The following is a 26,590-nucleotide window of genomic DNA, read 5'->3' as shown; positions in this document are numbered from 1 at the left end:
GTTTTTCACTGTAATAGATTAATTAGCAATTAGTTGTCTGCAAGCGTCTGTGTGTCAGGCCAACAGCGTGTACTCTGCCAGTGTGCACAGTGCCACTCATATCTGGTGGCACAATAGCATGCATTTAAAAACCCACAAACTTTTTTTCACTGTAATAGATTGAATAGCAGTTAGTTGTCTGCAAACGTCTGTGTGTCAGGCTCACAGTGGATACTGTGCCCGCTTGCCCAGTGCCACCACTCATATCTGGTGTCACAATAGCTTGCATTTAAAAACAAAAAAGTTTTTTCACTGTAATAGATTAATTAGCAGTTAGTTGTCTGCAAGCGTCTGTGTGTCAGGCCAACAGTGTGTACTCTGCCAGTGTACACAGTGCCACTCATATCTGGTGGCACAATAGCGTGCATTTAAAAACCCGCAAACTTTTTTTTCACTGTGATAGATTGAATAGCAGTTAGTTGTCTGCAAACGTTACATAGTTACATAGTTAGATAGCTGAAAAGAGACTTGCGTCCATCAAGTTCAGCCTTCCTCACACCTGTTTTTCAGTGGATACTGTGCCCACTTGCCCAGTGCCACCACTCATATCTGGTGTCACATTAGCTTGCATTTAAAAACAAAACATTTTATATCACTGTAATAGATTAATTAGCAGTTAGTTGTCTGCAAGCGTCTGTGTGTCAGGCCAGCAGCATGTACTCTGCCAGTGTGCACAGTGCCACTCATATCTGGTGGCACAATAGCGTGCATTTAAAACCCACAAACTTTTTTTTCACTGTAATAGATTGAATAGCAGTTAGTTGTCTGCAAGCGTCTGTGTGTCAGGCTCACAGTGGATACTGTGCCCACTTGCCCAGTGCCACCTCTCATATCTGGTGTCACAATAGCTTGCATTTAGAAACAATTTTTTTTTCCACTACAATAGATTAATTAGCAATTAGTTGTCTGCAAGCGTCTGTGTGTCAGGCCAACAGCGTGTACTCTGCCAGTGTGCACAGTGCCACTCATATCTGGTGGCACAATAGCGTGCATTTAAAAACCCACAAACTTTTTTTCACTGTAATAGATTGAATAGCAGTAAGTTGTCTGCAAACGTCTGTGTGTCAGGCTCACAGTGGATACTGTACCCACTTGCCCAGTGCCACCACTCATATCTGGTGTCACAATAGCTTGCATTTAAAAACAAAAAATGTTTTTCACTGTAATAGATTAATTAGCAATTAGTTGTCTGCAAGCGTCTGTGTGTCAGGCCAACAGCGTGTACTCTGCCAGTGTGCACAGTGCCACTCATATCTGGTGGCACAATAGCATGCATTTAAAAACCCACAAACTTTTTTTCACTGTAATAGATTGAATAGCAGTTAGTTGTCTGCAAACGTCTGTGTGTCAGGCTCACAGTGGATACTGTGCCCGCTTGCCCAGTGCCACCACTCATATCTGGTGTCACAATAGCTTGCATTTAAAAACAAAAAAGTTTTTTCACTGTAATAGATTAATTAGCAGTTAGTTGTCTGCAAGCGTCTGTGTGTCAGGCCAACAGTGTGTACTCTGCCAGTGTACACAGTGCCACTCATATCTGGTGGCACAATAGCGTGCATTTAAAAACCCGCAAACTTTTTTTTCACTGTGATAGATTGAATAGCAGTTAGTTGTCTGCAAGCGTCTGTGTGTCAGGCTCACAGTGGATACTGTGCCCACTTTCCCAGTTCCACCACTCATATCTGGTGTCACAATAGCTTGCATTTAAAAACAAAAACGTTTTTTCACTGTAATAGATTAATTAGCAGTTAGTTGTCTGCAAGCGTCTGTGTGTCAGGCCAACAGCGTGTACTCTGCCAGTGTGCACAGTGCCACTCATATCTGTTGGCACAATAGCATGCATTTAAAAACCCACAAACTTTTTTTCACTGTAATAGATTGAATAGCAGTTAGTTGTCTGCAAACGTTACATAGTTACATAGTTAGATAGCTGAAAAGAGACTTGCGTCCATCAAGTTCAGCCTTCCTCACACCTGTTTTTCAGTGGATACTGTGCCCACTTGCCCAGTGCCACCACTCATATCTGGTGTCACATTAGCTTGCATTTAAAAACAAAACATTTTTTTTCACTGTAATAGATTAATTAGCAGTTAGTTGTCTGCAAGCGTCTGTGTGTCAGGCCAGCAGCGTGTACTCTGCCAGTGTGCACAGTGCCACTCATATCTGGTGGCACAATAGCGTGCATTTAAAACCCACAAACTTTTTTTTCACTGTAATAGATTGAATAGCAGTTAGTTGTCTGCAAGCGTCTGTGTGTCAGGCTCACAGTGGATACTGTGCCCACTTGCCCAGTGCCACCTCTCATATCTGGTGTCACAATAGCTTGCATTTAGAAACAATTTTTTTTTCCACTACAATAGATTAATTAGCAATTAGTTGTCTGCAAGCGTCTGTGTGTCAGGCCAACAGCGTGTACTCTGCCAGTGTGCACAGTGCCACTCATATCTGGTGGCACAATAGCGTGCATTTAAAAACCCACAAACTTTTTTTCACTGTAATAGATTGAATAGCAGTAAGTTGTCTGCAAACGTCTGTGTGTCAGGCTCACAGTGGATACTGTACCCACTTGCCCAGTGCCACCACTCATATCTGGTGTCACAATAGCTTGCATTTAAAAACAAAAAATGTTTTTCACTGTAATAGATTAATTAGCAATTAGTTGTCTGCAAGCGTCTGTGTGTCAGGCCAACAGCGTGTACTCTGCCAGTGTGCACAGTGCCACTCATATCTGGTGGCACAATAGCATGCATTTAAAAACCCACAAACTTTTTTTCACTGTAATAGATTGAATAGCAGTTAGTTGTCTGCAAACGTCTGTGTGTCAGGCTCACAGTGGATACTGTGCCCGCTTGCCCAGTGCCACCACTCATATCTGGTGTCACAATAGCTTGCATTTAAAAACAAAAAAGTTTTTTCACTGTAATAGATTAATTAGCAGTTAGTTGTCTGCAAGCGTCTGTGTGTCAGGCCAACAGTGTGTACTCTGCCAGTGTACACAGTGCCACTCATATCTGGTGGCACAATAGCGTGCATTTAAAAACCCGCAAACTTTTTTTTCACTGTGATAGATTGAATAGCAGTTAGTTGTCTGCAAACGTTACATAGTTACATAGTTAGATAGCTGAAAAGAGACTTGCGTCCATCAAGTTCAGCCTTCCTCACACCTGTTTTTCAGTGGATACTGTGCCCACTTGCCCAGTGCCACCACTCATATCTGGTGTCACATTAGCTTGCATTTAAAAACAAAACATTTTTTTTCACTGTAATAGATTAATTAGCAGTTAGTTGTCTGCAAGCGTCTGTGTGTCAGGCCAGCAGCGTGTACTCTGCCAGTGTGCACAGTGCCACTCATATCTGGTGGCACAATAGCGTGCATTTAAAACCCACAAACTTTTTTTTCACTGTAATAGATTGAATAGCAGTTAGTTGTCTGCAAGCGTCTGTGTGTCAGGCACACAGTGGATACTGTGTCCACTTGCCCAGTGCCACCTCTCATATCTGGTGTCACAATAGCTTGCATTTAGAAACAATTTTTTTTCCACTACAATAGATTAATTAGCAATTAGTTGTCTGCAAGCGTCTGTGTGTCAGGCCAACAGCGTGTACTCTGCCAGTGTGCACAGTGCCACTCATATCTGGTGGCACAATAGCGTGCATTTAAAAACCCACAAACTTTTTTTCACTGTAATAGATTGAATAGCAGTAAGTTGTCTGCAAACGTCTGTGTGTCAGGCTCACAGTGGATACTGTACCCACTTGCCCAGTGCCACCACTCATATCTGGTGTCACAATAGCTTGCATTTAAAAACAAAAAATGTTTTTCACTGTAATAGATTAATAAGCAATTAGTTGTCTGCAAGCGTCTGTGTGTCAGGCCAACAGCGTGTACTCTGCCAGTGTGCACAGTGCCACTCATATCTGGTGGCACAATAGCATGCATTTAAAAACCCACAAACTTTTTTTCACTGTAATAGATTGAATAGCAGTTAGTTGTCTGCAAAGGTCTGTGTGTCAGGCTCACAGTGGATACTGTGCCCGCTTGCCCAGTGCCACCACTCATATCTGGTGTCACAATAGCTTGCATTTAAAAACAAAAAAGTTTTTTCACTGTAATAGATTAATTAGCAGTTAGTTGTCTGCAAGCGTCTGTGTGTCAGGCCAACAGTGTGTACTCTGCCAGTGTACACAGTGCCACTCATATCTGGTGGCACAATAGCGTGCATTTAAAAACCCGCAAACTTTTTTTTCACTGTGATAGATTGAATAGCAGTTAGTTGTCTGCAAGCGTCTGTGTGTCAGGCTCACAGTGGATACTGTGCCCACTTTCCCAGTTCCACCACTCATATCTGGTGTCACAATAGCTTGCATTTAAAAACAAAAACGTTTTTTCACTGTAATAGATTAATTAGCAGTTAGTTGTCTGCAAGCGTCTGTGTGTCAGGCCAACAGCGTGTACTCTGCCAGTGTGCACAGTGCCACTCATATCTGGTGGCACAATAGCATGCATTTAAAAACCCACAAACTTTTTTTCACTGTAATAGATTGAATAGCACTTAGTTGTCTGCAAACGTTACATAGTTACATAGTTAGATAGCTGAAAAGAGACTTGCGTCCATCAAGTTCAGCCTTCCTCACACCTGTTTTTCAGTGGATACTGTGCCCACTTGCCCAGTGCCACCACTCATATCTGGTGTCACATTAGCTTGCATTTAAAAACAAAACATTTTTTTTCACTGTAATAGATTAATTAGCAGTTAGTTGTCTGCAAGCGTCTGTGTGTCAGGCCAGCAGCGTGTACTCTGCCAGTGTGCACAGTGCCACTCATATCTGGTGGCACAATAGCGTGCATTTAAAACCCACAAACTTTTTTTTCACTGTAATAGATTGAATAGCAGTTAGTTGTCTGCAAGCGTCTGTGTGTCAGGCTCACAGTGGATACTGTGCCCACTTGCCCAGTGCCACCTCTCATATCTGGTGTCACAATAGCTTGCATTTAGAAACAATTTTTTTTTCCACTACAATAGATTAATTAGCAATTAGTTGTCTGCAAGCGTCTGTGTGTCAGGCCAACAGCGTGTACTCTGCCAGTGTGCACAGTGCCACTCATATCTGGTGGCACAATAGCGTGCATTTAAAAACCCACAAACTTTTTTTCACTGTAATAGATTGAATAGCAGTAAGTTGTCTGCAAACGTCTGTGTGTCAGGCTCACAGTGGATACTGTACCCACTTGCCCAGTGCCACCACTCATATCTGGTGTCACAATAGCTTGCATTTAAAAACAAAAAATGTTTTTCACTGTAATAGATTAATTAGCAATTAGTTGTCTGCAAGCGTCTGTGTGTCAGGCCAACAGCGTGTACTCTGCCAGTGTGCACAGTGCCACTCATATCTGGTGGCACAATAGCATGCATTTAAAAACCCACAAACTTTTTTTCACTGTAATAGATTGAATAGCAGTTAGTTGTCTGCAAACGTCTGTGTGTCAGGCTCACAGTGGATACTGTGCCCGCTTGCCCAGTGCCACCACTCATATCTGGTGTCACAATAGCTTGCATTTAAAAACAAAAAAGTTTTTTCACTGTAATAGATTAATTAGCAGTTAGTTGTCTGCAAGCGTCTGTGTGTCAGGCCAACAGTGTGTACTCTGCCAGTGTACACAGTGCCACTCATATCTGGTGGCACAATAGCGTGCATTTAAAAACCCGCAAACTTTTTTTTCACTGTGATAGATTGAATAGCAGTTAGTTGTCTGCAAACGTTACATAGTTACATAGTTAGATAGCTGAAAAGAGACTTGCGTCCATCAAGTTCAGCCTTCCTCACACCTGTTTTTCAGTGGATACTCTGCCCACTTGCCCAGTGCCACCACTCATATCTGGTGTCACATTAGCTTGCATTTAAAAACAAAACATTTTTTTTCACTGTAATAGATTAATTAGCAGTTAGTTGTCTGCAAGCGTCTGTGTGTCAGGCCAGCAGCGTGTACTCTGCCAGTGTGCACAGTGCCACTCATATCTGGTGGCACAATAGCGTGCATTTAAAACCCACAAACTTTTTTTTCACTGTAATAGATTGAATAGCAGTTAGTTGTCTGCAAGCGTCTGTGTGTCAGGCTCACAGTGGATACTGTGCCCACTTGCCCAGTGCCACCTCTCATGTCTGGTGTCACAATAGCTTGCATTTAGAAACAATTTTTTTTTCCACTACAATAGATTAATTAGCAATTAGTTGTCTGCAAGCGTCTGTGTGTCAGGCCAACAGCGTGTACTCTGCCAGTGTGCACAGTGCCACTCATATCTGGTGGCACAATAGCGTGCATTTAAAAACCCACAAACTTTTTTTCACTGTAATAGATTGAATAGCAGTAAGTTGTCTGCAAACGTCTGTGTGTCAGGCTCACAGTGGATACTGTACCCACTTGCCCAGTGCCACCACTCATATCTGGTGTCACAATAGCTTGCATTTAAAAACAAAAAATGTTTTTCACTGTAATAGATTAATTAGCAATTAGTTGTCTGCAAGCGTCTGTGTGTCAGGCCAACAGCGTGTACTCTGCCAGTGTGCACAGTGCCACTCATATCTGGTGGCACAATAGCATGCATTTAAAAACCCACAAACTTTTTTTCACTGTAATAGATTGAATAGCAGTTAGTTGTCTGCAAACGTCTGTGTGTCAGGCTCACAGTGGATACTGTGCCCGCTTGCCCAGTGCCACCACTCATATCTGGTGTCACAATAGCTTGCATTTAAAAACAAAAAAGTTTTTTCACTGTAATAGATTAAATAGCAGTTAGTTGTCTGCAAGCGTCTGTGTGTCAGGCCAACAGTGTGTACTCTGCCAGTGCACACAGTGCCACTCATATCTGGTGGCACAATAGCGTGCATTTAAAAACCCGCAAACTTTTTTTTCACTGTGATAGATTGAATAGCAGTTAGTTGTCTGCAAGCGTCTGTGTGTCAGGCTCACAGTGGATACTGTGCCCACTTTCCCAGTTCCACCACTCATATCTGGTGTCACAATAGCTTGCATTTAAAAACAAAAACGTTTTTTCACTGTAATAGATTAATTAGCAGTTAGTTGTCTGCAAGCGTCTGTGTGTCAGGCCAACAGCGTGTACTCTGCCAGTGTGCACAGTGCCACTCATATCTGGTGGCACAATAGCATGCATTTAAAAACCCACAAACTTTTTTTCACTGTAATAGATTGAATAGCACTTAGTTGTCTGCAAACGTTACATAGTTACATAGTTAGATAGCTGAAAAGAGACTTGCGTCCATCAAGTTCAGCCTTCCTCACACCTGTTTTTCAGTGGATACTGTGCCCACTTGCCCAGTGCCACCACTCATATCTGGTGTCACATTAGCTTGCATTTAAAAACAAAAATTTTTTTTCACTGTAATAGATTAATTAGCAGTTAGTTGTCTGCAAGCGTCTGTGTGTCAGGCCAGCAGCGTGTACTCTGCCAGTGTGCACAGTGCCACTCATATCTGGTGGCACAATAGCGTGCATTTAAAACCCACAAACTTTTTTTTCACTGTAATAGATTGAATAGCAGTTAGTTGTCTGCAAGCGTCTGTGTGTCAGGCTCACAGTGGATACTGTGCCCACTTGCCCAGTGCCACCTCTCATATCTGGTGTCACAATAGCTTGCATTTAGAAACAATTTTTTTTACACTACAATAGATTAATTAGCAATTAGTTGTCTGCAAGCGTCTGTGTGTCAGGCCAACAGCGTGTACTCTGCCAGTGTGCACAGTGCCACTCATATCTGGTGGCACAATAGCGTGCATTTAAAAACCCACAAACTTTTTTTCACTGTAATAGATTGAATAGCAGTAAGTTGTCTGCAAACGTCTGTGTGTCAGGCTCACAGTGGATACTGTACCCACTTGCCCAGTGCCACCACTCATATCTGGTGTCACAATAGCTTGCATTTAAAAACAAAAAATGTTTTTCACTGTAATAGATTAATTAGCAATTAGTTGTCTGCAAGCGTCTGTGTGTCAGGCCAACAGCGTGTACTCTGCCAGTGTGCACAGTGCCACTCATATCTGGTGGCACAATAGCATGCATTTAAAAACCCACAAACTTTTTTTCACTGTAATAGATTGAATAGCAGTTAGTTGTCTGCAAACGTCTGTGTGTCAGGCTCACAGTGGATACTGTGCCCGCTTGCCCAGTGCCACCACTCATATCTGGTGTCACAATAGCTTGCATTTAAAAACAAAAAAGTTTTTTCACTGTAATAGATTAATTAGCAGTTAGTTGTCTGCAAGCGTCTGTGTGTCAGGCCAACAGTGTGTACTCTGCCAGTGTACACAGTGCCACTCATATCTGGTGGCACAATAGCGTGCATTTAAAAACCCGCAAACTTTTTTTTCACTGTGATAGATTGAATAGCAGTTAGTTGTCTGCAAACGTTACATAGTTACATAGTTAGATAGCTGAAAAGAGACTTGCGTCCATCAAGTTCAGCCTTCCTCACACCTGTTTTTCAGTGGATACTGTGCCCACTTGCCCAGTGCCACCACTCATATCTGGTGTCACATTAGCTTGCATTTAAAAACAAAACATTTTTTTTCACTGTAATAGATTAATTAGCAGTTAGTTGTCTGCAAGCGTCTGTGTGTCAGGCCAGCAGCGTGTACTCTGCCAGTGTGCACAGTGCCACTCATATCTGGTGGCACAATAGCGTGCATTTAAAACCCACAAACTTTTTTTTCACTGTAATAGATTGAATAGCAGTTAGTTGTCTGCAAGCGTCTGTGTGTCAGGCTCACAGTGGATACTGTGCCCACTTGCCCAGTGCCACCTCTCATATCTGGTGTCACAATAGCTTGCATTTAGAAACAATTTTTTTTTCCACTACAATAGATTAATTAGCAATTAGTTGTCTGCAAGCGTCTGTGTGTCAGGCCAACAGCGTGTACTCTGCCAGTGTGCACAGTGCCACTCATATCTGGTGGCACAATAGCGTGCATTTAAAAACCCACACCTTTTTTTCACTGTAATAGATTGAATAGCAGTAAGTTGTCTGCAAACGTCTGTGTGTCAGGCTCACAGTGGATACTGTACCCACTTGCCCAGTGCCACCACTCATATCTGGTGTCACAATAGCTTGCATTTAAAAACAAAAAATGTTTTTCACTGTAATAGATTAATTAGCAATTAGTTGTCTGCAAGCGTCTGTGTGTCAGGCCAACAGCGTGTACTCTGCCAGTGTGCACAGTGCCACTCATATCTGGTGGCACAATAGCATGCATTTAAAAACCCACAAACTTTTTTTCACTGTAATAGATTGAATAGCAGTTAGTTGTCTGCAAACGTCTGTGTGTCAGGCTCACAGTGGATACTGTGCCCGCTTGCCCAGTGCCACCACTCATATCTGGTGTCACAATAGCTTGCATTTAAAAACAAAAAAGTTTTTTCACTGTAATAGATTAATTAGCAGTTAGTTGTCTGCAAGCGTCTGTGTGTCAGGCCAACAGTGTTTACTCTGCCAGTGTACACAGTGCCACTCATATCTGGTGGCACAATAGCGTGCATTTAAAAACCCGCAAACTTTTTTTTCACTGTGATAGATTGAATAGCAGTTAGTTGTCTGCAAGCGTCTGTGTGTCAGGCTCACAGTGGATACTGTGCCCACTTTCCCAGTTCCACCACTCATATCTGGTGTCACAATAGCTTGCATTTAAAAACAAAAACGTTTTTTCACTGTAATAGATTAATTAGCAGTTAGTTGTCTGCAAGCGTCTGTGTGTCAGGCCAACAGCGTGTACTCTGCCAGTGTGCACAGTGCCACTCATATCTGTTGGCACAATAGCATGCATTTAAAAACCCACAAACTTTTTTTCACTGTAATAGATTGAATAGCAGTTAGTTGTCTGCAAACGTTACATAGTTACATAGTTAGATAGCTGAAAAGAGACTTGCGTCCATCAAGTTCAGCCTTCCTCACACCTGTTTTTCAGTGGATACTGTGCCCACTTGCCCAGTGCCACCACTCATATCTGGTGTCACATTAGCTTGCATTTAAAAACAAAACATTTTTTTTCACTGTAATAGATTAATTAGCAGTTAGTTGTCTGCAAGCGTCTGTGTGTCAGGCCAGCAGCGTGTACTCTGCCAGTGTGCACAGTGCCACTCATATCTGGTGGCACAATAGCGTGCATTTAAAACCCACAAACTTTTTTTTCACTGTAATAGATTGAATAGCAGTTAGTTGTCTGCAAGCGTCTGTGTGTCAGGCTCACAGTGGATACTGTGCCCACTTGCCCAGTGCCACCTCTCATATCTGGTGTCACAATAGCTTGCATTTAGAAACAATTTTTTTTTCCACTACAATAGATTAATTAGCAATTAGTTGTCTGCAAGCGTCTGTGTGTCAGGCCAACAGCGTGTACTCTGCCAGTGTGCACAGTGCCACTCATATCTGGTGGCACAATAGCGTGCATTTAAAAACCCACAAACTTTTTTTCACTGTAATAGATTGAATAGCAGTAAGTTGTCTGCAAACGTCTGTGTGTCAGGCTCACAGTGGATACTGTACCCACTTGCCCAGTGCCACCACTCATATCTGGTGTCACAATAGCTTGCATTTAAAAACAAAAAAGTTTTTTCACTGTAATAGATTAATTAGCAGTTAGTTGTCTGCAAGCGTCTGTGTGTCAGGCCAACAGTGTGTACTCTGCCAGTGTACACAGTGCCACTCATATCTGGTGGCACAATAGCGTGCATTTAAAAACCCGCAAACTTTTTTTTCACTGTGATAGATTGAATAGCAGTTAGTTGTCTGCAAACGTTACATAGTTACATAGTTAGATAGCTGAAAAGAGACTTGCGTCCATCAAGTTCAGCCTTCCTCACACCTGTTTTTCAGTGGATACTGTGCCCACTTGCCCAGTGCCAGCACTCATATCTGGTGTCACATTAGCTTGCATTTAAAAACAAAACATTTTTTTTCACTGTAATAGATTAATTAGCAGTTAGTTGTCTGCAAGCGTCTGTGTGTCAGGCCAGCAGCGTGTACTCTGCCAGTGTGCACAGTGCCACTCATATCTGGTGGCACAATAGCGTGCATTTAAAACCCACAAACTTTTTTTTCACTGTAATAGATTGAATAGCAGTTAGTTGTCTGCAAGCGTCTGTGTGTCAGGCTCACAGTGGATACTGTGCCCACTTGCCCAGTGCCACCTCTCATATCTGGTGTCACAATAGCTTGCATTTAGAAACAATTTTTTTTCCCACTACAATAGATTAATTAGCAATTAGTTGTCTGCAAGCGTCTGTGTGTCAGGCCAACAGCGTGTACTCTGCCAGTGTGCACAGTGCCACTCATATCTGGTGGCACAATAGCGTGCATTTAAAAACCCACAAACTTTTTTTCACTGTAATAGATTGAATAGCAGTAAGTTGTCTGCAAACGTCTGTGTGTCAGGCTCACAGTGGATACTGTACCCACTTGCCCAGTGCCACCACTCATATCTGGTGTCACAATAGCTTGCATTTAAAAACAAAAAATGTTTTTCACTGTAATAGATTAATTAGCAATTAGTTGTCTGCAAGCGTCTGTGTGTCAGGCCAACAGCGTGTACTCTGCCAGTGTGCACAGTGCCACTCATATCTGGTGGCACAATAGCATGCATTTAAAAACCCACAAACTTTTTTTCACTGTAATAGATTGAATAGCAGTTAGTTGTCTGCAAACGTCTGTGTGTCAGGCTCACAGTGGATACTGTGCCCGCTTGCCCAGTGCCACCACTCATATCTGGTGTCACAATAGCTTGCATTTAAAAACAAAAAAGTTTTTTCACTGTAATAGATTAAATAGCAGTTAGTTGTCTGCAAGCGTCTGTGTGTCAGGCCAACAGTGTGTACTCTGCCAGTTCACACAGTGCCACTCATATCTGGTGGCACAATAGCGTGCATTTAAAAACCCGCAAACTTTTTTTTCACTGTGATAGATTGAATAGCAGTTAGTTGTCTGCAAGCGTCTGTGTGTCAGGCTCACAGTGGATACTGTGCCCACTTTCCCAGTTCCACCACTCATATCTGGTGTCACAATAGCTTGCATTTAAAAACAAAAACGTTTTTTCACTGTAATAGATTAATTAGCAGTTAGTTGTCTGCAAGCGTCTGTGTGTCAGGCCAACAGCGTGTACTCTGCCAGTGTGCACAGTGCCACTCATATCTGGTGGCACAATAGCATGCATTTAAAAACCCACAAACTTTTTTTCACTGTAATAGATTGAATAGCACTTAGTTGTCTGCAAACGTTACATAGTTACATAGTTAGATAGCTGAAAAGAGACTTGCGTCCATCAAGTTCAGCCTTCCTCACACCTGTTTTTCAGTGGATACTCTGCCCACTTGCCCAGTGCCACCACTCATATCTGGTGTCACATTAGCTTGCATTTAAAAACAAAACATTTTTTTTCACTGTAATAGATTAATTAGCAGTTAGTTGTCTGCAAGCGTCTGTGTGTCAGGCCAGCAGCGTGTACTCTGCCAGTGTGCACAGTGCCACTCATATCTGGTGGCACAATAGCGTGCATTTAAAACCCACAAACTTTTTTTTCACTGTAATAGATTGAATAGCAGTTAGTTGTCTGCAAGCGTCTGTGTGTCAGGCTCACAGTGGATACTGTGCCCACTTGCCCAGTGCCACCTCTCATATCTGGTGTCACAATAGCTTGCATTTAGAAACAATTTTTTTTTCCACTACAATAGATTAATTAGCAATTAGTTGTCTGCAAGCGTCTGTGTGTCAGGCCAACAGCGTGTACTCTGCCAGTGTGCACAGTGCCACTCATATCTGGTGGCACAATAGCGTGCATTTAAAAACCCACAAACTTTTTTTCACTGTAATAGATTGAATAGCAGTAAGTTGTCTGCAAACGTCTGTGTGTCAGGCTCACAGTGGATACTGTACCCACTTGCCCAGTGCCACCACTCATATCTGGTGTCACAATAGCTTGCATTTTGTAATATCTTCCTGTGTGTTTATTTAGTTGAATAAGTCTTTTATATATATATATGTATATATAGTCTTGGGCCAAATGCTCGCCACAATAATATATGTCTATATTATTGAAAAGTATTAATACGCAATCTGACGTTCTTTATAAAAAATAAGTATTTATTCTACTTCAATAGCAAATCATAATATACTTAACAGATGGTATGTCTTAATGGTTACAGAGTCGTCTTTGTATCAGCAATTCAGGACATCGGATCGTAGCAGGAAAGGCAAGAGAACGTGGTCCTTTGTCCTCTGCCCTTTATAGCCCAAATTACGTCATAACCTGTAGTTTAGAATAGCCATATAAGGAAATTCCCCATATAAAGACCACCCCAAATCTCTTATACAGCAAATTCCAGAGACCTCATGGTACAGAATAGGAAACACCATCTGTTCTGTTTAACCCATTATACAGCCACACCTTAATATGTATTTGAATAGGAATATACAGAATATGCAATATTCTACATTTCCCTCTGTTTATGGTTTATTTATAAACCATAACAAAATGTTATTTACCTGTCCATTCATACATCATTCGTATCACATTTCATATCACATTCATTGGGTATAAGAAGAGATGTGTTCATAGCTACCCAGTATCTGAGATTCCTTGGAAGTATTGTGTATTACCCTGTTTACAGTTTTCTTTAGTGTATCCTCCTTCTGTTTAACCTTTTCATTTACGAGTATATACATTTTTCTAATTCTACATTGCATAATTACTTGTAAAACAATACATATTATAGATACACATATAACAATAATAAATGGATGAAATAAAATATTTACAATTGCTGATCCTACAGATGATTTAGCAAGTGTGTTTGTACTTTTAATTATGTCTTTCCACCAAGAGGAACTAGAAACAATTGACCATTCATGTTCGATCACCTTTAATTTACCCTGTTCATGTTCAAATTGAATTTCTGTTTCTTTCAACTGTTTTTGTAACGAATATAATAATATCTTGTCTTTCCTAATCTCATCTGCCCATTTTCTCCATGGAAACTCATTTGTTTGTGAAACATTTAATTGAATAGGCATGATATCTATGTCTTGTATAGGACTCTTCGATATGTTAACTTGAGTTCCTTGTATATGTATTATCAGTGGACCCCCATTGATACAATATAAACCTTTCTGTAATGTTTCTGAATGTGTACATTCTGAAAATGTAGCTCTTACTAACTCATTATTTGACATAACCTGTACACATACTTTGTCTTTTTCTATGGGAGTTACAATTTCATGAGGATTTTTAACTGTTTTAATTTTACCGGAACATGAACTTTGGTTATGAAAACATGAATGATAAATGGTTTCAACTTGGTTATTTAAACATATTATTTTGGATGCAAAATGTAGACAACTAGAAAGATCTACCTGTTCAAGTTCAGTAATGTCATTGTAAGATACAAAATCAGGATATTGTAATTTATAAAATAATAATTGTGTGTTACTAATAGGAATTCCTAATACCGACATTGAAAATAGTGTTTTTTCAATACCAGAAATTGGTATTAAAGAAGAACTTATACATATATCATTGTTGCATCCCAACCATTTGTTAACCCATAAATCTGTATGATTTTTTGCGAATGCAAACTGCTCAGGTAAACTACGTTTGAGTTCTATAGGAGTAACACCACCTTGTAATGCTTGTGCCATCACCTTAAAATCTGTAGAATATTCAACTTGTATCTCTAAACAAGCTTTGGCTACCTGGGATGACTCTGCATTTCTCATTAATGCCAAAGTAGCTTCCTGTAAATGTTGAACAGAGGGTGCAATAACAGAGGCTGTGTTCATAACCATACTTTTCAATATTTGATTTAAACCTCTTTGAATATGCAATCCTTTTCCCCCTATTAACCCTACAGTTCCCAAATCTTTCTTTAATGTTTGAATATCCATAGAATTGGTGATACTTCCTATAGTACCAAATCCAGCCATAATACCTTCTACAATATCTCTTTTTTTCCTGTTTGATACTTTACTTCCTCCAAACCAATGTTCTAAGCCTCGTTCCATATTTAATAAATGTTCCTTACATTGTGGAAATTTAGTTGAAATTTTCCACTGAGAAACATTAAAATGCCAAACTATTGTTGCAAATTTCCCATCTAATAACAAAGGCTTTGATTGAAAATGATTCAATTGAAAGGGACTTGATAACTTAAAAACCTTATTTTTGCATTCTACCATTCTGGGAGAGAATACATTTACCTTAACATCACCACATCTCTCGTGATGATTTCTTAACATTATACAACATTGATAGTTTCCACTATCACTGTAGGTAGGATTGTCTAAATAGAAAACAAACATTTCTTTCGACCAATCCACCTTTCCTAGTACACCTCTGTGAATAACATTTGGCGTTGTATGTGACATACTACCCAAAAACATTCCTTCCCTTTTCCATGTCATTACAGACTCAGGGGGTAAACTTATATGTGTACTACATGTTAATCTAAGTCTTTCCTTTCCTTCCTGGATATCTACAAGACTAGGCTTCATTATAATATCTGGCATAACATAATCAGTTACCAGAAACATCATGTTAACTCTTACTGTCAACGATTCCCTAGATGCTCGTATTTCCCATATCCAAGGTATACCTGGAGTATTGTTTTTTAAGAGGAATTCTGGCTCTAAATGTATAAGCCAATATTGTATTGTATAAAGTACCTCACCACCTCGTCCTCGTGTTGTTACTGAAGTTTGCGCAACATTCACATACATGTCACCTGACCAATTTACCATTTCCTCTCCATTAACTACAATCATGATATATGCATTTTGTAATATGTTAAGTTCCCATGATCCCGTTTTTACATTGTCTTGTACAAATGAACCTTTAGTCCAACTAAATAAATCATTAGGACCTATTGTAATGTTTAAATTAATAACACTATCTCCTGTGAAATTAATTCGCACATTGCATACTTGTAGATAGCCATCTTTTGTCCCGAAACAAACATGGCCTTTCAATACTTGTTCATTGTCTCTCTTTTTTCTAATATTTCCCAATAAGTCATTCTTTAATTCCTGATTGAAAGTCGTTTTGTTCATCTTAAAAATAACTATTACAAGAACTGTGGTCATCAATGTTAGCAGGATGCTGACGAACAACTTCTTTCTGCTACACGGTTGTCTTTGCGAACACATCGTCTGTCACCGGCCAACTTTCGTCTGTAGGTCTGCTTACAAATTATCTAAAATAGACCAAGAAAAACAAAGCAGTATCAATATATTATCAGATTATGTTGTAGGTTTATACAATTTGCACTGATCTGCATGAACCCAAAAACAATTTTGCCTCCGTTTATTCCGTGAACCATCAAGAGGTCTTTGCACTTGTACCATTGTTTGTCCCATTGTATCTGTTATGTTATAAGGACCTTCCCAGTTTGCCTCCCAAGGTCCAGTTTTCCTAAAAGTTTTTATCATGACCATACCCCCCTTTAAAAACTTTGAAAAATCAGGAGGTGCCATTTTGCACATACGAGTAGCTGCATGTGGAAGAATTTGCTCCAAATTTTCCTGCATCATTTGCAACCATTTATTTTTAGCAATTGCATCTTTCTGTGGGGTAGACAAATATGGTTCATTAGGAAAATTCAACTGCATTTTCCTACCTGTCATCAATTCAAATGGAGTGTATTGTGTAGTTGAAGAAATAGTGCCTCTAATACCCATAAGTACAGCAGGAAGTGCCTGTACCCATGTGTTGCCTTTCTCACGTAACATCTTTGAAAGTCTAGATTTCAATGTTCGATTCATACGTTCCACAATCCCAGCAGATTGTGGATGATATGGAACATGAAATCTCTGCTCTATGCCTAGAATAGCACACAGTGCTTGCATGATTTTCCCTGTGAAATGGGTACCTCTGTCTGACTCTAGAAGTCTAGGGAATCCCCATCTTGAGAAAATGTGTGTCCATAATGCTTCAGCCGTTTTTTGTGAATCATCTTTAGTCAGTGGAATTACTTCTAACCATTTAGAGAATACATCCACAACTACTAACGCATATTTTAATCCATTCTTACCTGTTGGTAATGGCCCAATGAAATCAATTTGTAAAGTTGACCAAGGACCATTTGCAGGTGCTATACGTTGTATAGGTGGTTTTTGTCCTTTAGGTCTGGGATTTATTTGTGCACATATCAAACATGATTGTACTACCTGTTGTACAGTCTTTTCCATGTTATCCCAATAAAACTTATTTCTGAGTACCTCTAATAGTTTCTGCTGTCCAATATGACCTAAACTCTCATGATTATATTGTGTAAATAACACTTTTAGATGTTCTGGCATGACCGGACACAGTTCTCCGTTTTGGTCATGACACAAAACCCCGTTCTCATGAACAAATGGAGGTTTTGGATCAACCCGAGAAGCCGCAAGGGACGAATCCTTTGCCTGTTCTTCTGCAAAAGATGGAGGCTGTGTGTTAGTCTTTCTAACCACTGCTACTGACATAGGCTCTGTCTGCAATGCATTTTCACCAGTTAAAGCTGCTCTTTTTGCTAATTTATCAGCTATTTCATTTTCTTCACTAAGTAAATCTTTACCTTTTTGATGGGCAGGAACTTTAACTATAGCATGTAAACATGGTTCTTGAGACGCAATTCCAAATATGGTCTCTAGTGTCTCTTTGTGTGCTAACACTTTATTTGAGGCATCTACGAACCCTCTTCTTTTCCATATAGCTAAATGTTCTGTTAGTGATCTAACCACATATGAACTATCACTATATATCACTAGGGGACGCCCTTCTTTTTCCTCAAGTGTTAGTACTGTTTTTAATGCTTCAAGTTCTGCTCTCTGTGCTGACAAATGACCTGGCAATTTATGCTCTACTGAATATCCTCGTTTTGGGTACCATATAGCATAACCTGTATAGTACTTCCCATCTGAACAGAATCTGGACCCGTCAACAAACACAGGTTCATCAGATTCACTTGCTTCCTTTCTGAAAAGAGAAAGAAAATTCTCTTCAACTTCTGCTAAACATTCATGGGGTTTACCCTCATATTGCATTAGTTGTGGAAGTACATACTTTGCCTTATGTTCTACCTTAATTTGCTTTGGTGATAGAGCTATTAACCATTGTGAAAATCTCTGATGTGACACACCTGGAATTCCTTTTTCAAGAAGTAATTTCAAAGGTGTATGTGGTGTTTGCAGAATTATGTCTTTGAATCCCACTATGTGTTCCGTTGCCATTACCGCAAAATGTACTCCTACCAAATGTCTGGCACAAATTTCTAGCCCTCTTTCCACTGGGGAAAGAATTTTAGAAAAATATCCCACTACTCTCCATATCTCTTGTTGCAATTGTAATAGTACTGCGGAGACAGCCGTCTCTGAAGTATGTACTTGAATTGCAAAAGATGCAGTTGGATGTATTGTCGCTAAAGCAGGTGCAACCTGTAAGTCTCTTTTAAGTACCTCAAATGCATTCTGATGTTCATCTGTCCATGGTCCAAATGAAGATTCACTATTTTTCAAGAGATCATATAAAGGTTTAGCTTTTTCAGCGAACCCTTCAATGAATTCTCTGGAAAAATTCATTAATCCTAGGAACTGGCGTAAGGCCTTGTGTGAAGTCGGTACAGGAAGAGAATAAATAGTTTTGATTCTTTCCTGCACTGGCTTCTTGTGTCCTGGACCAATGTGTACACCCAAGTATTGTACTTCTGGTTGCATCAGTGTTACTTTGCGCGTGTTCAGTTTTAAACCAGAATCCTGCAAAAGGAAAAATAATTCATTTAACAGAATCAGGTGTTCTTCCTCAGTTTCAGTCTGCAAAAGCATATCATCAACATATTGTAACAAGCATTCTGGCCTAGAAAACTTAGACAAAACTTTTGCCAATGCCTGATGAAAATATGTTGGAGAACTGTGAAAACCCTGGGGTAACACAGTAAACACATATTGCTGATTTTGAAATGTAAAAGCAAACTTATATTGACAACTATGCTTCAGTGGTACAGAGAAAAATCCATTACTTACATCTAGTACTGAGTATACTTTAGCCGTTGACGTCAATCGTGACATCATATCTGGGGTTTCTGCCACCACATGTGCAGAAGGTGGTGTGTATTTATTTAATGTTCTTAAATCAATTGTTAATCTCCAGGAATTTGATTCTTTTTTTATCACTGGCCACAGATTATGGTTGCATGGACTATTTGCTTTTCTAATTATTCCTCTCTGTTCCAAATCATTAATGACATTTGCAATAGAATCAATTGAATCTGGGGGTAATCTATACTGCCTCTGTGGGAGTGGATCAGGACCTTGAATGTCAATCAGCACATTTTTAAATCTTCCACATTCATTTTTACTTTGTGCCCATAAATCTGGATAACTCTGTACAATCTCTTTAAGTTCAAGGTTATCCCTAGTATTAGGCCATTGCCTTTCTGTAGACACTACATCTACTGGACAAACAATTCCTAACTCCCCATATTCAGTAGGATCCAATAGCACTGGTTTCCTACCGTTAGCATCTTTCCAAATAGCTTTGTTTCCCAAATCAACAATCCAACCTCTTCTTTGCATAACATCTGTGCCTATGATATTATCAACATTTTTGCAGTACCAGATATCAATTTTTGTTTTTAAACACTGAGGTATTTCTAAAGTAACATTATTTACTAATGTTGCCATAGATCCTCCACTTCTGTCAAATCCTACAATTGTACATATAGGTGCATTTGGTGATAAGGGTAGTTGTAAACTAGTTATACTTAACTGAGCACCTGTATCGATGAGAAATTCCGTGTCATAACCTTTTAAAGAGCATTTAATGTATGGTCTACCACATCCATCTAAATTTAATGGAGCCAAAAATTCAAGTGGACGTGGCCTGATTACTTTAGATTGTCATTGTGAATTTAAAATTTGGTCAGGCTGATTAGACATGTTAGAAATCACACCATGTCTGTCTCCTGTGTTTGAGGAAGCAACAATTTCTCTCACTTGCCTTATCAGAGGAGTATATGGCGAATCTCTGGAGTTTTCTATATTAGGATTATTTTGAATAAATCCATTTGATTTGCCATGATCCCTTGATTGTAAATCATGAAAATAATTCCTGCAGTTTCTCTTTATATGACCCGGCTTGTTACAATAGAAACAGACCAGACCATGTGTCGAGTTTCTTTCATAGTGTGAGTGGGGCATATTAAAACTCGGAGGGTCTCTCCTCTTTGTCTGAGTTTTAACAGCTGCAGGAGGAGAGGGAGGGGAGTACTTCCTGTAGCTGGGCTTTTCCTCTCCCCTATCTCTCCTTACTGCACAGACAGATTTTTTAACTGTTTGTTGTCTGGATTCCCGTCTTATCCTATCAATAAATGATGCTGCGTCCTCAATATTTTGACACTGGAGAGCGCATGCAATTGATATTGGATCAAGATATTTAAATTTTTTTACAAATGCATTTATCATAGATTTTGGTGTCTGATCATCAGGAATACTCATTACCAATCTGTATGCACGCTCAAATTTTAAAAGGAAACTGAAGACATCTTCATTTATATTTGGTTTTAATTTTTCTAAAACCTCAATATCCACATGCTCATTTCCTGTTGTTAATCTTATTAATTGTGTCAATCTATCTCGCTCATTCCCATGGACTATTTCACCATCTTCATCATTAGGGGTACTTATGGGTGGGGTCAGTCTACGTGCAATGTATGTTGGCAGCCAAATTTTGAATAGTCTATTTCTTTGCTCGTCGTTCAAATTATGTTTAGATAAATTAGACTCAAATATGTCTGCATTACCAAAGGCATCCATTGATGGATTATATGGGGGAATATCTTTGGTAACTTTCATCAGCTGCTCTTGAATTTTTAATTTAAGTTTTGCAGCCTTATCTAACAATTTTCTACGTTGCAAATCAGACTGGGATGATATTTCTGTGACATCAACGGTCTCGGGTATCAAATTATGATCGCTCCTTGTGATTACACACATTTGTTTATTTTCATTTCTAAGCTTACAGATCAATTCAGATTTAAGATCCAACTGTTCTCCCAAATCACAAATACTTGCCTGTAGTCTATCACAGTTAGTACATTTGATTTCTGTTACACATACAGATTTCTCTTTAATGTCTGTCTGTGTACTTTTTAAATCTTGCACCTTTACTTGCAATTTTGTAGGAGCTACTCCTGTTCTAAGAATCATTGTGTCAAAGGTTTCTACCAATTTTAAAACATTTCTAATTTTCTTTTTTGTTTTATTTAAACATAACAGTTTATTATCAATAGCTGCATTTGCTTGTTTACATTGCTCATATAAACTTGCCCACAATTGACTATCTGTATAGCATTTATTAAACACAAAATCAAGTTTACTTTTCTCTGCAATTTCTGTAACAAAATCCATTATTACTCACCAGACAATTTGATCTTTACTGCACGTCCGTCTGCTTTTAGTCTGCGCAGTTTGATTCTGGATGCTTGCCAATCTCTTCCACGTGCTTGCTTCTAGAATACACGTTGTATCTTGTGCTGCTTTCTTTATAACACGTGCTTTTGTCTGTTGTAGAATATAATCTTGGAACAGTCTTTGTGATTTGAAAATCTTTGTCTTCTGATTAACACACAGAAATCTGCACACAGTTTTTTTTAAACACGGTGCTTTGTCTGAATTTCTGGCTGCACACACTTGCAATACAGAGTAATTCGATCCGTCCTTTCTCTCTCTTCCTCTGATCAGTAACCCCCCTTGGAAGTGTGGAATGCCAGAAAAACAGTCTGGCTGGCTCGCCAATGTAATATCTTCCTGTGTGTTTATTTAGTTGAATAAGTCTTTTATATATATATATGTATATATAGTCTTGGGCCAAATGCTCGCCACAATAATATATGTCTATATTATTGAAAAGTATTAATACGCAATCTGACGTTCTTTATAAAAAATAAGTATTTATTCTACTTCAATAGCAAATCATAATATACTTAACAGATGGTATGTCTTAATGGTTACAGAGTCGTCTTTGTATCAGCAATTCAGGACATCGGATCGTAGCAGGAAAGGCAAGAGAACGTGGTCCTTTGTCCTCTGCCCTTTATAGCCCAAATTACGTCATAACCTGTAGTTTAGAATAGCCATATAAGGAAATTCCCCATATAAAGACCACCCCAAATCTCTTATACAGCAAATTCCAGAGACCTCATGGTACAGAATAGGAAACACCATCTGTTCTGTTTAACCCATTATACAGCCACACCTTAATATGTATTTGAATAGGAATATACAGAATATGCAATATTCTACACATTTAAAAACAAAAAATGTTTTTCACTGTAATAGATTAATTAGCAATTAGTTGTCTGCAAGCGTCTGTGTGTCAGGCCAACAGCGTGTACTCTGCCAGTGTGCACAGTGCCACTCATATCTGGTGGCACAATAGCATGCATTTAAAAACCCACAAACTTTTTTTCACTGTAATAGATTGAATAGCAGTTAGTTGTCTGCAAACGTCTGTGTGTCAGGCTCACAGTGGATACTGTGCCCGCTTGCCCAGTGCCACCACTCATATCTGGTGTCACAATAGCTTGCATTTAAAAACAAAAAAGTTTTTTCACTGTAATAGATTAATTAGCAGTTAGTTGTCTGCAAGCGTCTGTGTGTCAGGCCAACAGTGTGTACTCTGCCAGTGTACACAGTGCCACTCATATCTGGTGGCACAATAGCGTGCATTTAAAAACCCGCAAACTTTTTTTTCACTGTGATAGATTGAATAGCAGTTAGTTGTCTGCAAACGTTACATAGTTACATAGTTAGATAGCTGAAAAGAGACTTGCGTCCATCAAGTTCAGCCTTCCTCACACCTGTTTTTCAGTGGATACTGTGCCCACTTGCCCAGTGCCACCACTCATATCTGGTGTCACATTAGCTTGCATTTAAAAACAAAACATTTTTTTTCACTGTAATAGATTAATTAGCAGTTAGTTGTCTGCAAGCGTCTATGTGTCAGGCCAGCAGCGTGTACTCTGCCAGTGTGCACAGTGCCACTCATATCTGGTGGCACAATAGCGTGCATTTAAAACCCACAAACTTTTTTTTCACTGTAATAGATTGAATAGCAGTTAGTTGTCTGCAAGCGTCTGTGTGTCAGGCTCACAGTGGATACTGTGCCCACTTGCCCAGTGCCACCTCTCATATCTGGTGTCACAATAGCTTGCATTTAGAAACTATTTTTTTTCCACTACAATAGATTAATTAGCAATTAGTTGTCTGCAAGCGTCTGTGTGTCAGGCCAACAGCGTGTACTCTGCCAGTGTGCACAGTGCCACTCATATCTGGTGGCACAATAGCGTGCATTTAAAAACCCACACCTTTTTTTCACTGTAATAGATTGAATAGCAGTAAGTTGTCTGCAAACGTCTGTGTGTCAGGCTCACAGTGGATACTGTACCCACTTGCCCAGTGCCACCACTCATATCTGGTGTCACAATAGCTTGCATTTAAAAACAAAAAATGTTTTTCACTGTAATAGATTAATTAGCAATTAGTTGTCTGCAAGCGTCTGTGTGTCAGGCCAACAGCGTGTACTCTGCCAGTGTGCACAGTGCCACTCATATCTGGTGGCACAATAGCATGCATTTAAAAACCCACAAACTTTTTTTCACTGTAATAGATTGAATAGCAGTTAGTTGTCTGCAAACGTCTGTGTGTCAGGCTCACAGTGGATACTGTGCCCGCTTGCCCAGTGCCACCACTCATATCTGGTGTCACAATAGCTTGCATTTAAAAACAAAAAAGTTTTTTCACTGTAATAGATTAATTAGCAGTTAGTTGTCTGCAAGCGTCTGTGTGTCAGGCCAACAGTGTTTACTCTGCCAGTGTACACAGTGCCACTCATATCTGGTGGCACAATAGCGTGCATTTAAAAACCCGCAAACTTTTTTTTCACTGTGATAGATTGAATAGCAGTTAGTTGTCTGCAAGCGTCTGTGTGTCAGGCTCACAGTGGATACTGTGCCCACTTTCCCAGTTCCACCACTCATATCTGGTGTCACAATAGCTTGCATTTAAAAACAAAAACGTTTTTTCACTGTAATAGATTAATTAGCAGTTAGTTGTCTGCAAGCGTCTGTGTGTCAGGCCAACAGCGTGTACTCTGCCAGTGTGCACAGTGCCACTCATATCTGTTGGCACAATAGCATGCATTTAAAAACCCACAAACTTTTTTTCACTGTAATAGATTGAATAGCAGTTAGTTGTCTGCAAACGTTACATAGTTACATAGTTAGGTAGCTGAAAAGAGACTTGCGTCCATCAAGTTCAGCCTTCCTCACACCTGTTTTTCAGTGGATACTGTGCCCACTTGCCCAGTGCCACCACTCATATCTGGTGTCACATTAGCTTGCATTTAAAAACAAAACATTTTTTTTCACTGTAATAGATTAATTAGCAGTTAGTTGTCTGCAAGCGTCTGTGTGTCAGGCCAGCAGCGTGTACTCTGCCAGTGTGCACAGTGCCACTCATATCTGGTGGCACAATAGCGTGCATTTAAAACCCACAAACTTTTTTTTCACTGTAATAGATTGAATAGCAGTTAGTTGTCTGCAAGCGTCTGTGTGTCAGGCTCACAGTGGATACTGTGCCCACTTGCCCAGTGCCACCTCTCATATCTGGTGTCACAATAGCTTGCATTTAGAAACAATTTTTTTTTCCACTACAATAGATTAATTAGCAATTAGTTGTCTGCAAGCGTCTGTGTGTCAGGCCAACAGCGTGTTCTCTGCCAGTGTGCACAGTGCCACTCATATCTGGTGGCACAATAGCGTGCATTTAAAAACCCACAAACTTTTTTTCACTGTAATAGATTGAATAGCAGTAAGTTGTCTGCAAACGTCTGTGTGTCAGGCTCACAGTGGATACTGTACCCACTTGCCCAGTGCCACCACTCATATCTGGTGTCACAATAGCTTGCATTTAAAAACAAAAAATGTTTTTCACTGTAATAGATTAATTAGCAATTAGTTGTCTGCAAGCGTCTGTGTGTCAGGCCAACAGCGTGTACTCTGCCAGTGTGCACAGTGCCACTCATATCTGGTGGCACAATAGCATGCATTTAAAAACCCACAAACTTTTTTTCACTGTAATAGATTGAATAGCAGTTAGTTGTCTGCAAACGTCTGTGTGTCAGGCTCACAGTGGATACTGTGCCCGCTTGCCCAGTGCCACCACTCATATCTGGTGTCACAATAGCTTGCATTTAAAAACAAAAAAGTTTTTTCACTGTAATAGATTAATTAGCAGTTAGTTGTCTGCAAGCGTCTGTGTGTCAGGCCAACAGTGTGTACTCTGCCAGTGTACACAGTGCCACTCATATCTGGTGGCACAATAGCGTGCATTTAAAAACCCGCAAACTTTTTTTTCACTGTGATAGATTGAATAGCAGTTAGTTGTCTGCAAACGTTACATAGTTACATAGTTAGATAGCTGAAAAGAGACTTGCGTCCATCAAGTTCAGCCTTCCTCACACCTGTTTTTCAGTGGATACTGTGCCCACTTGCCCAGTGCCACCACTCATATCTGGTGTCACATTAGCTTGCATTTAAAAACAAAACATTTTTTTTCACTGTAATAGATTAATTAGCAGTTAGTTGTCTGCAAGCGTCTATGTGTCAGGCCAGCAGCGTGTACTCTGCCAGTGTGCACAGTGCCACTCATATCTGGTGGCACAATAGCGTGCATTTAAAACCCACAAACTTTTTTTTCACTGTAATAGATTGAATAGCAGTTAGTTGTCTGCAAGCGTCTGTGTGTCAGGCTCACAGTGGATACTGTGCCCACTTGCCCAGTGCCACCTCTCATATCTGGTGTCACAATAGCTTGCATTTAGAAACTATTTTTTTTCCACTACAATAGATTAATTAGCAATTAGTTGTCTGCAAGCGTCTGTGTGTCAGGCCAACAGTGTTTACTCTGCCAGTGTACACAGTGCCACTCATATCTGGTGGCACAATAGCGTGCATTTAAAAACCCGCAAACTTTTTTTTCACTGTGATAGATTGAATAGCAGTTAGTTGTCTGCAAGCGTCTGTGTGTCAGGCTCACAGTGGATACTGTGCCCACTTTCCCAGTTCCACCACTCATATCTGGTGTCACAATAGCTTGCATTTAAAAACAAAAACGTTTTTTCACTGTAATAGATTAATTAGCAGTTAGTTGTCTGCAAGCGTCTGTGTGTCAGGCCAACAGCGTGTACTCTGCCAGTGTGCACAGTGCCACTCATATCTGTTGGCACAATAGCATGCATTTAAAAACCCACAAACTTTTTTTCACTGTAATAGATTGAATAGCAGTTAGTTGTCTGCAAACGTTACATAGTTACATAGTTAGATAGCTGAAAAGAGACTTGCGTCCATCAAGTTCAGCCTTCCTCACACCTGTTTTTCAGTGGATACTGTGCCCACTTGCCCAGTGCCACCACTCATATCTGGTGTCACATTAGCTTGCATTTAAAAACAAAACATTTTTTT

This window comes from Pelobates fuscus, chromosome 4, assembly GCF_036172605.1.
Source record: "Pelobates fuscus isolate aPelFus1 chromosome 4, aPelFus1.pri, whole genome shotgun sequence".
In the NCBI taxonomy this organism is placed as follows: Eukaryota; Metazoa; Chordata; class Amphibia; order Anura; family Pelobatidae; genus Pelobates; species Pelobates fuscus.
The sequence above is the reverse complement of the archived record's forward strand: the minus strand, read 5'-3'. Positions refer to the sequence as shown.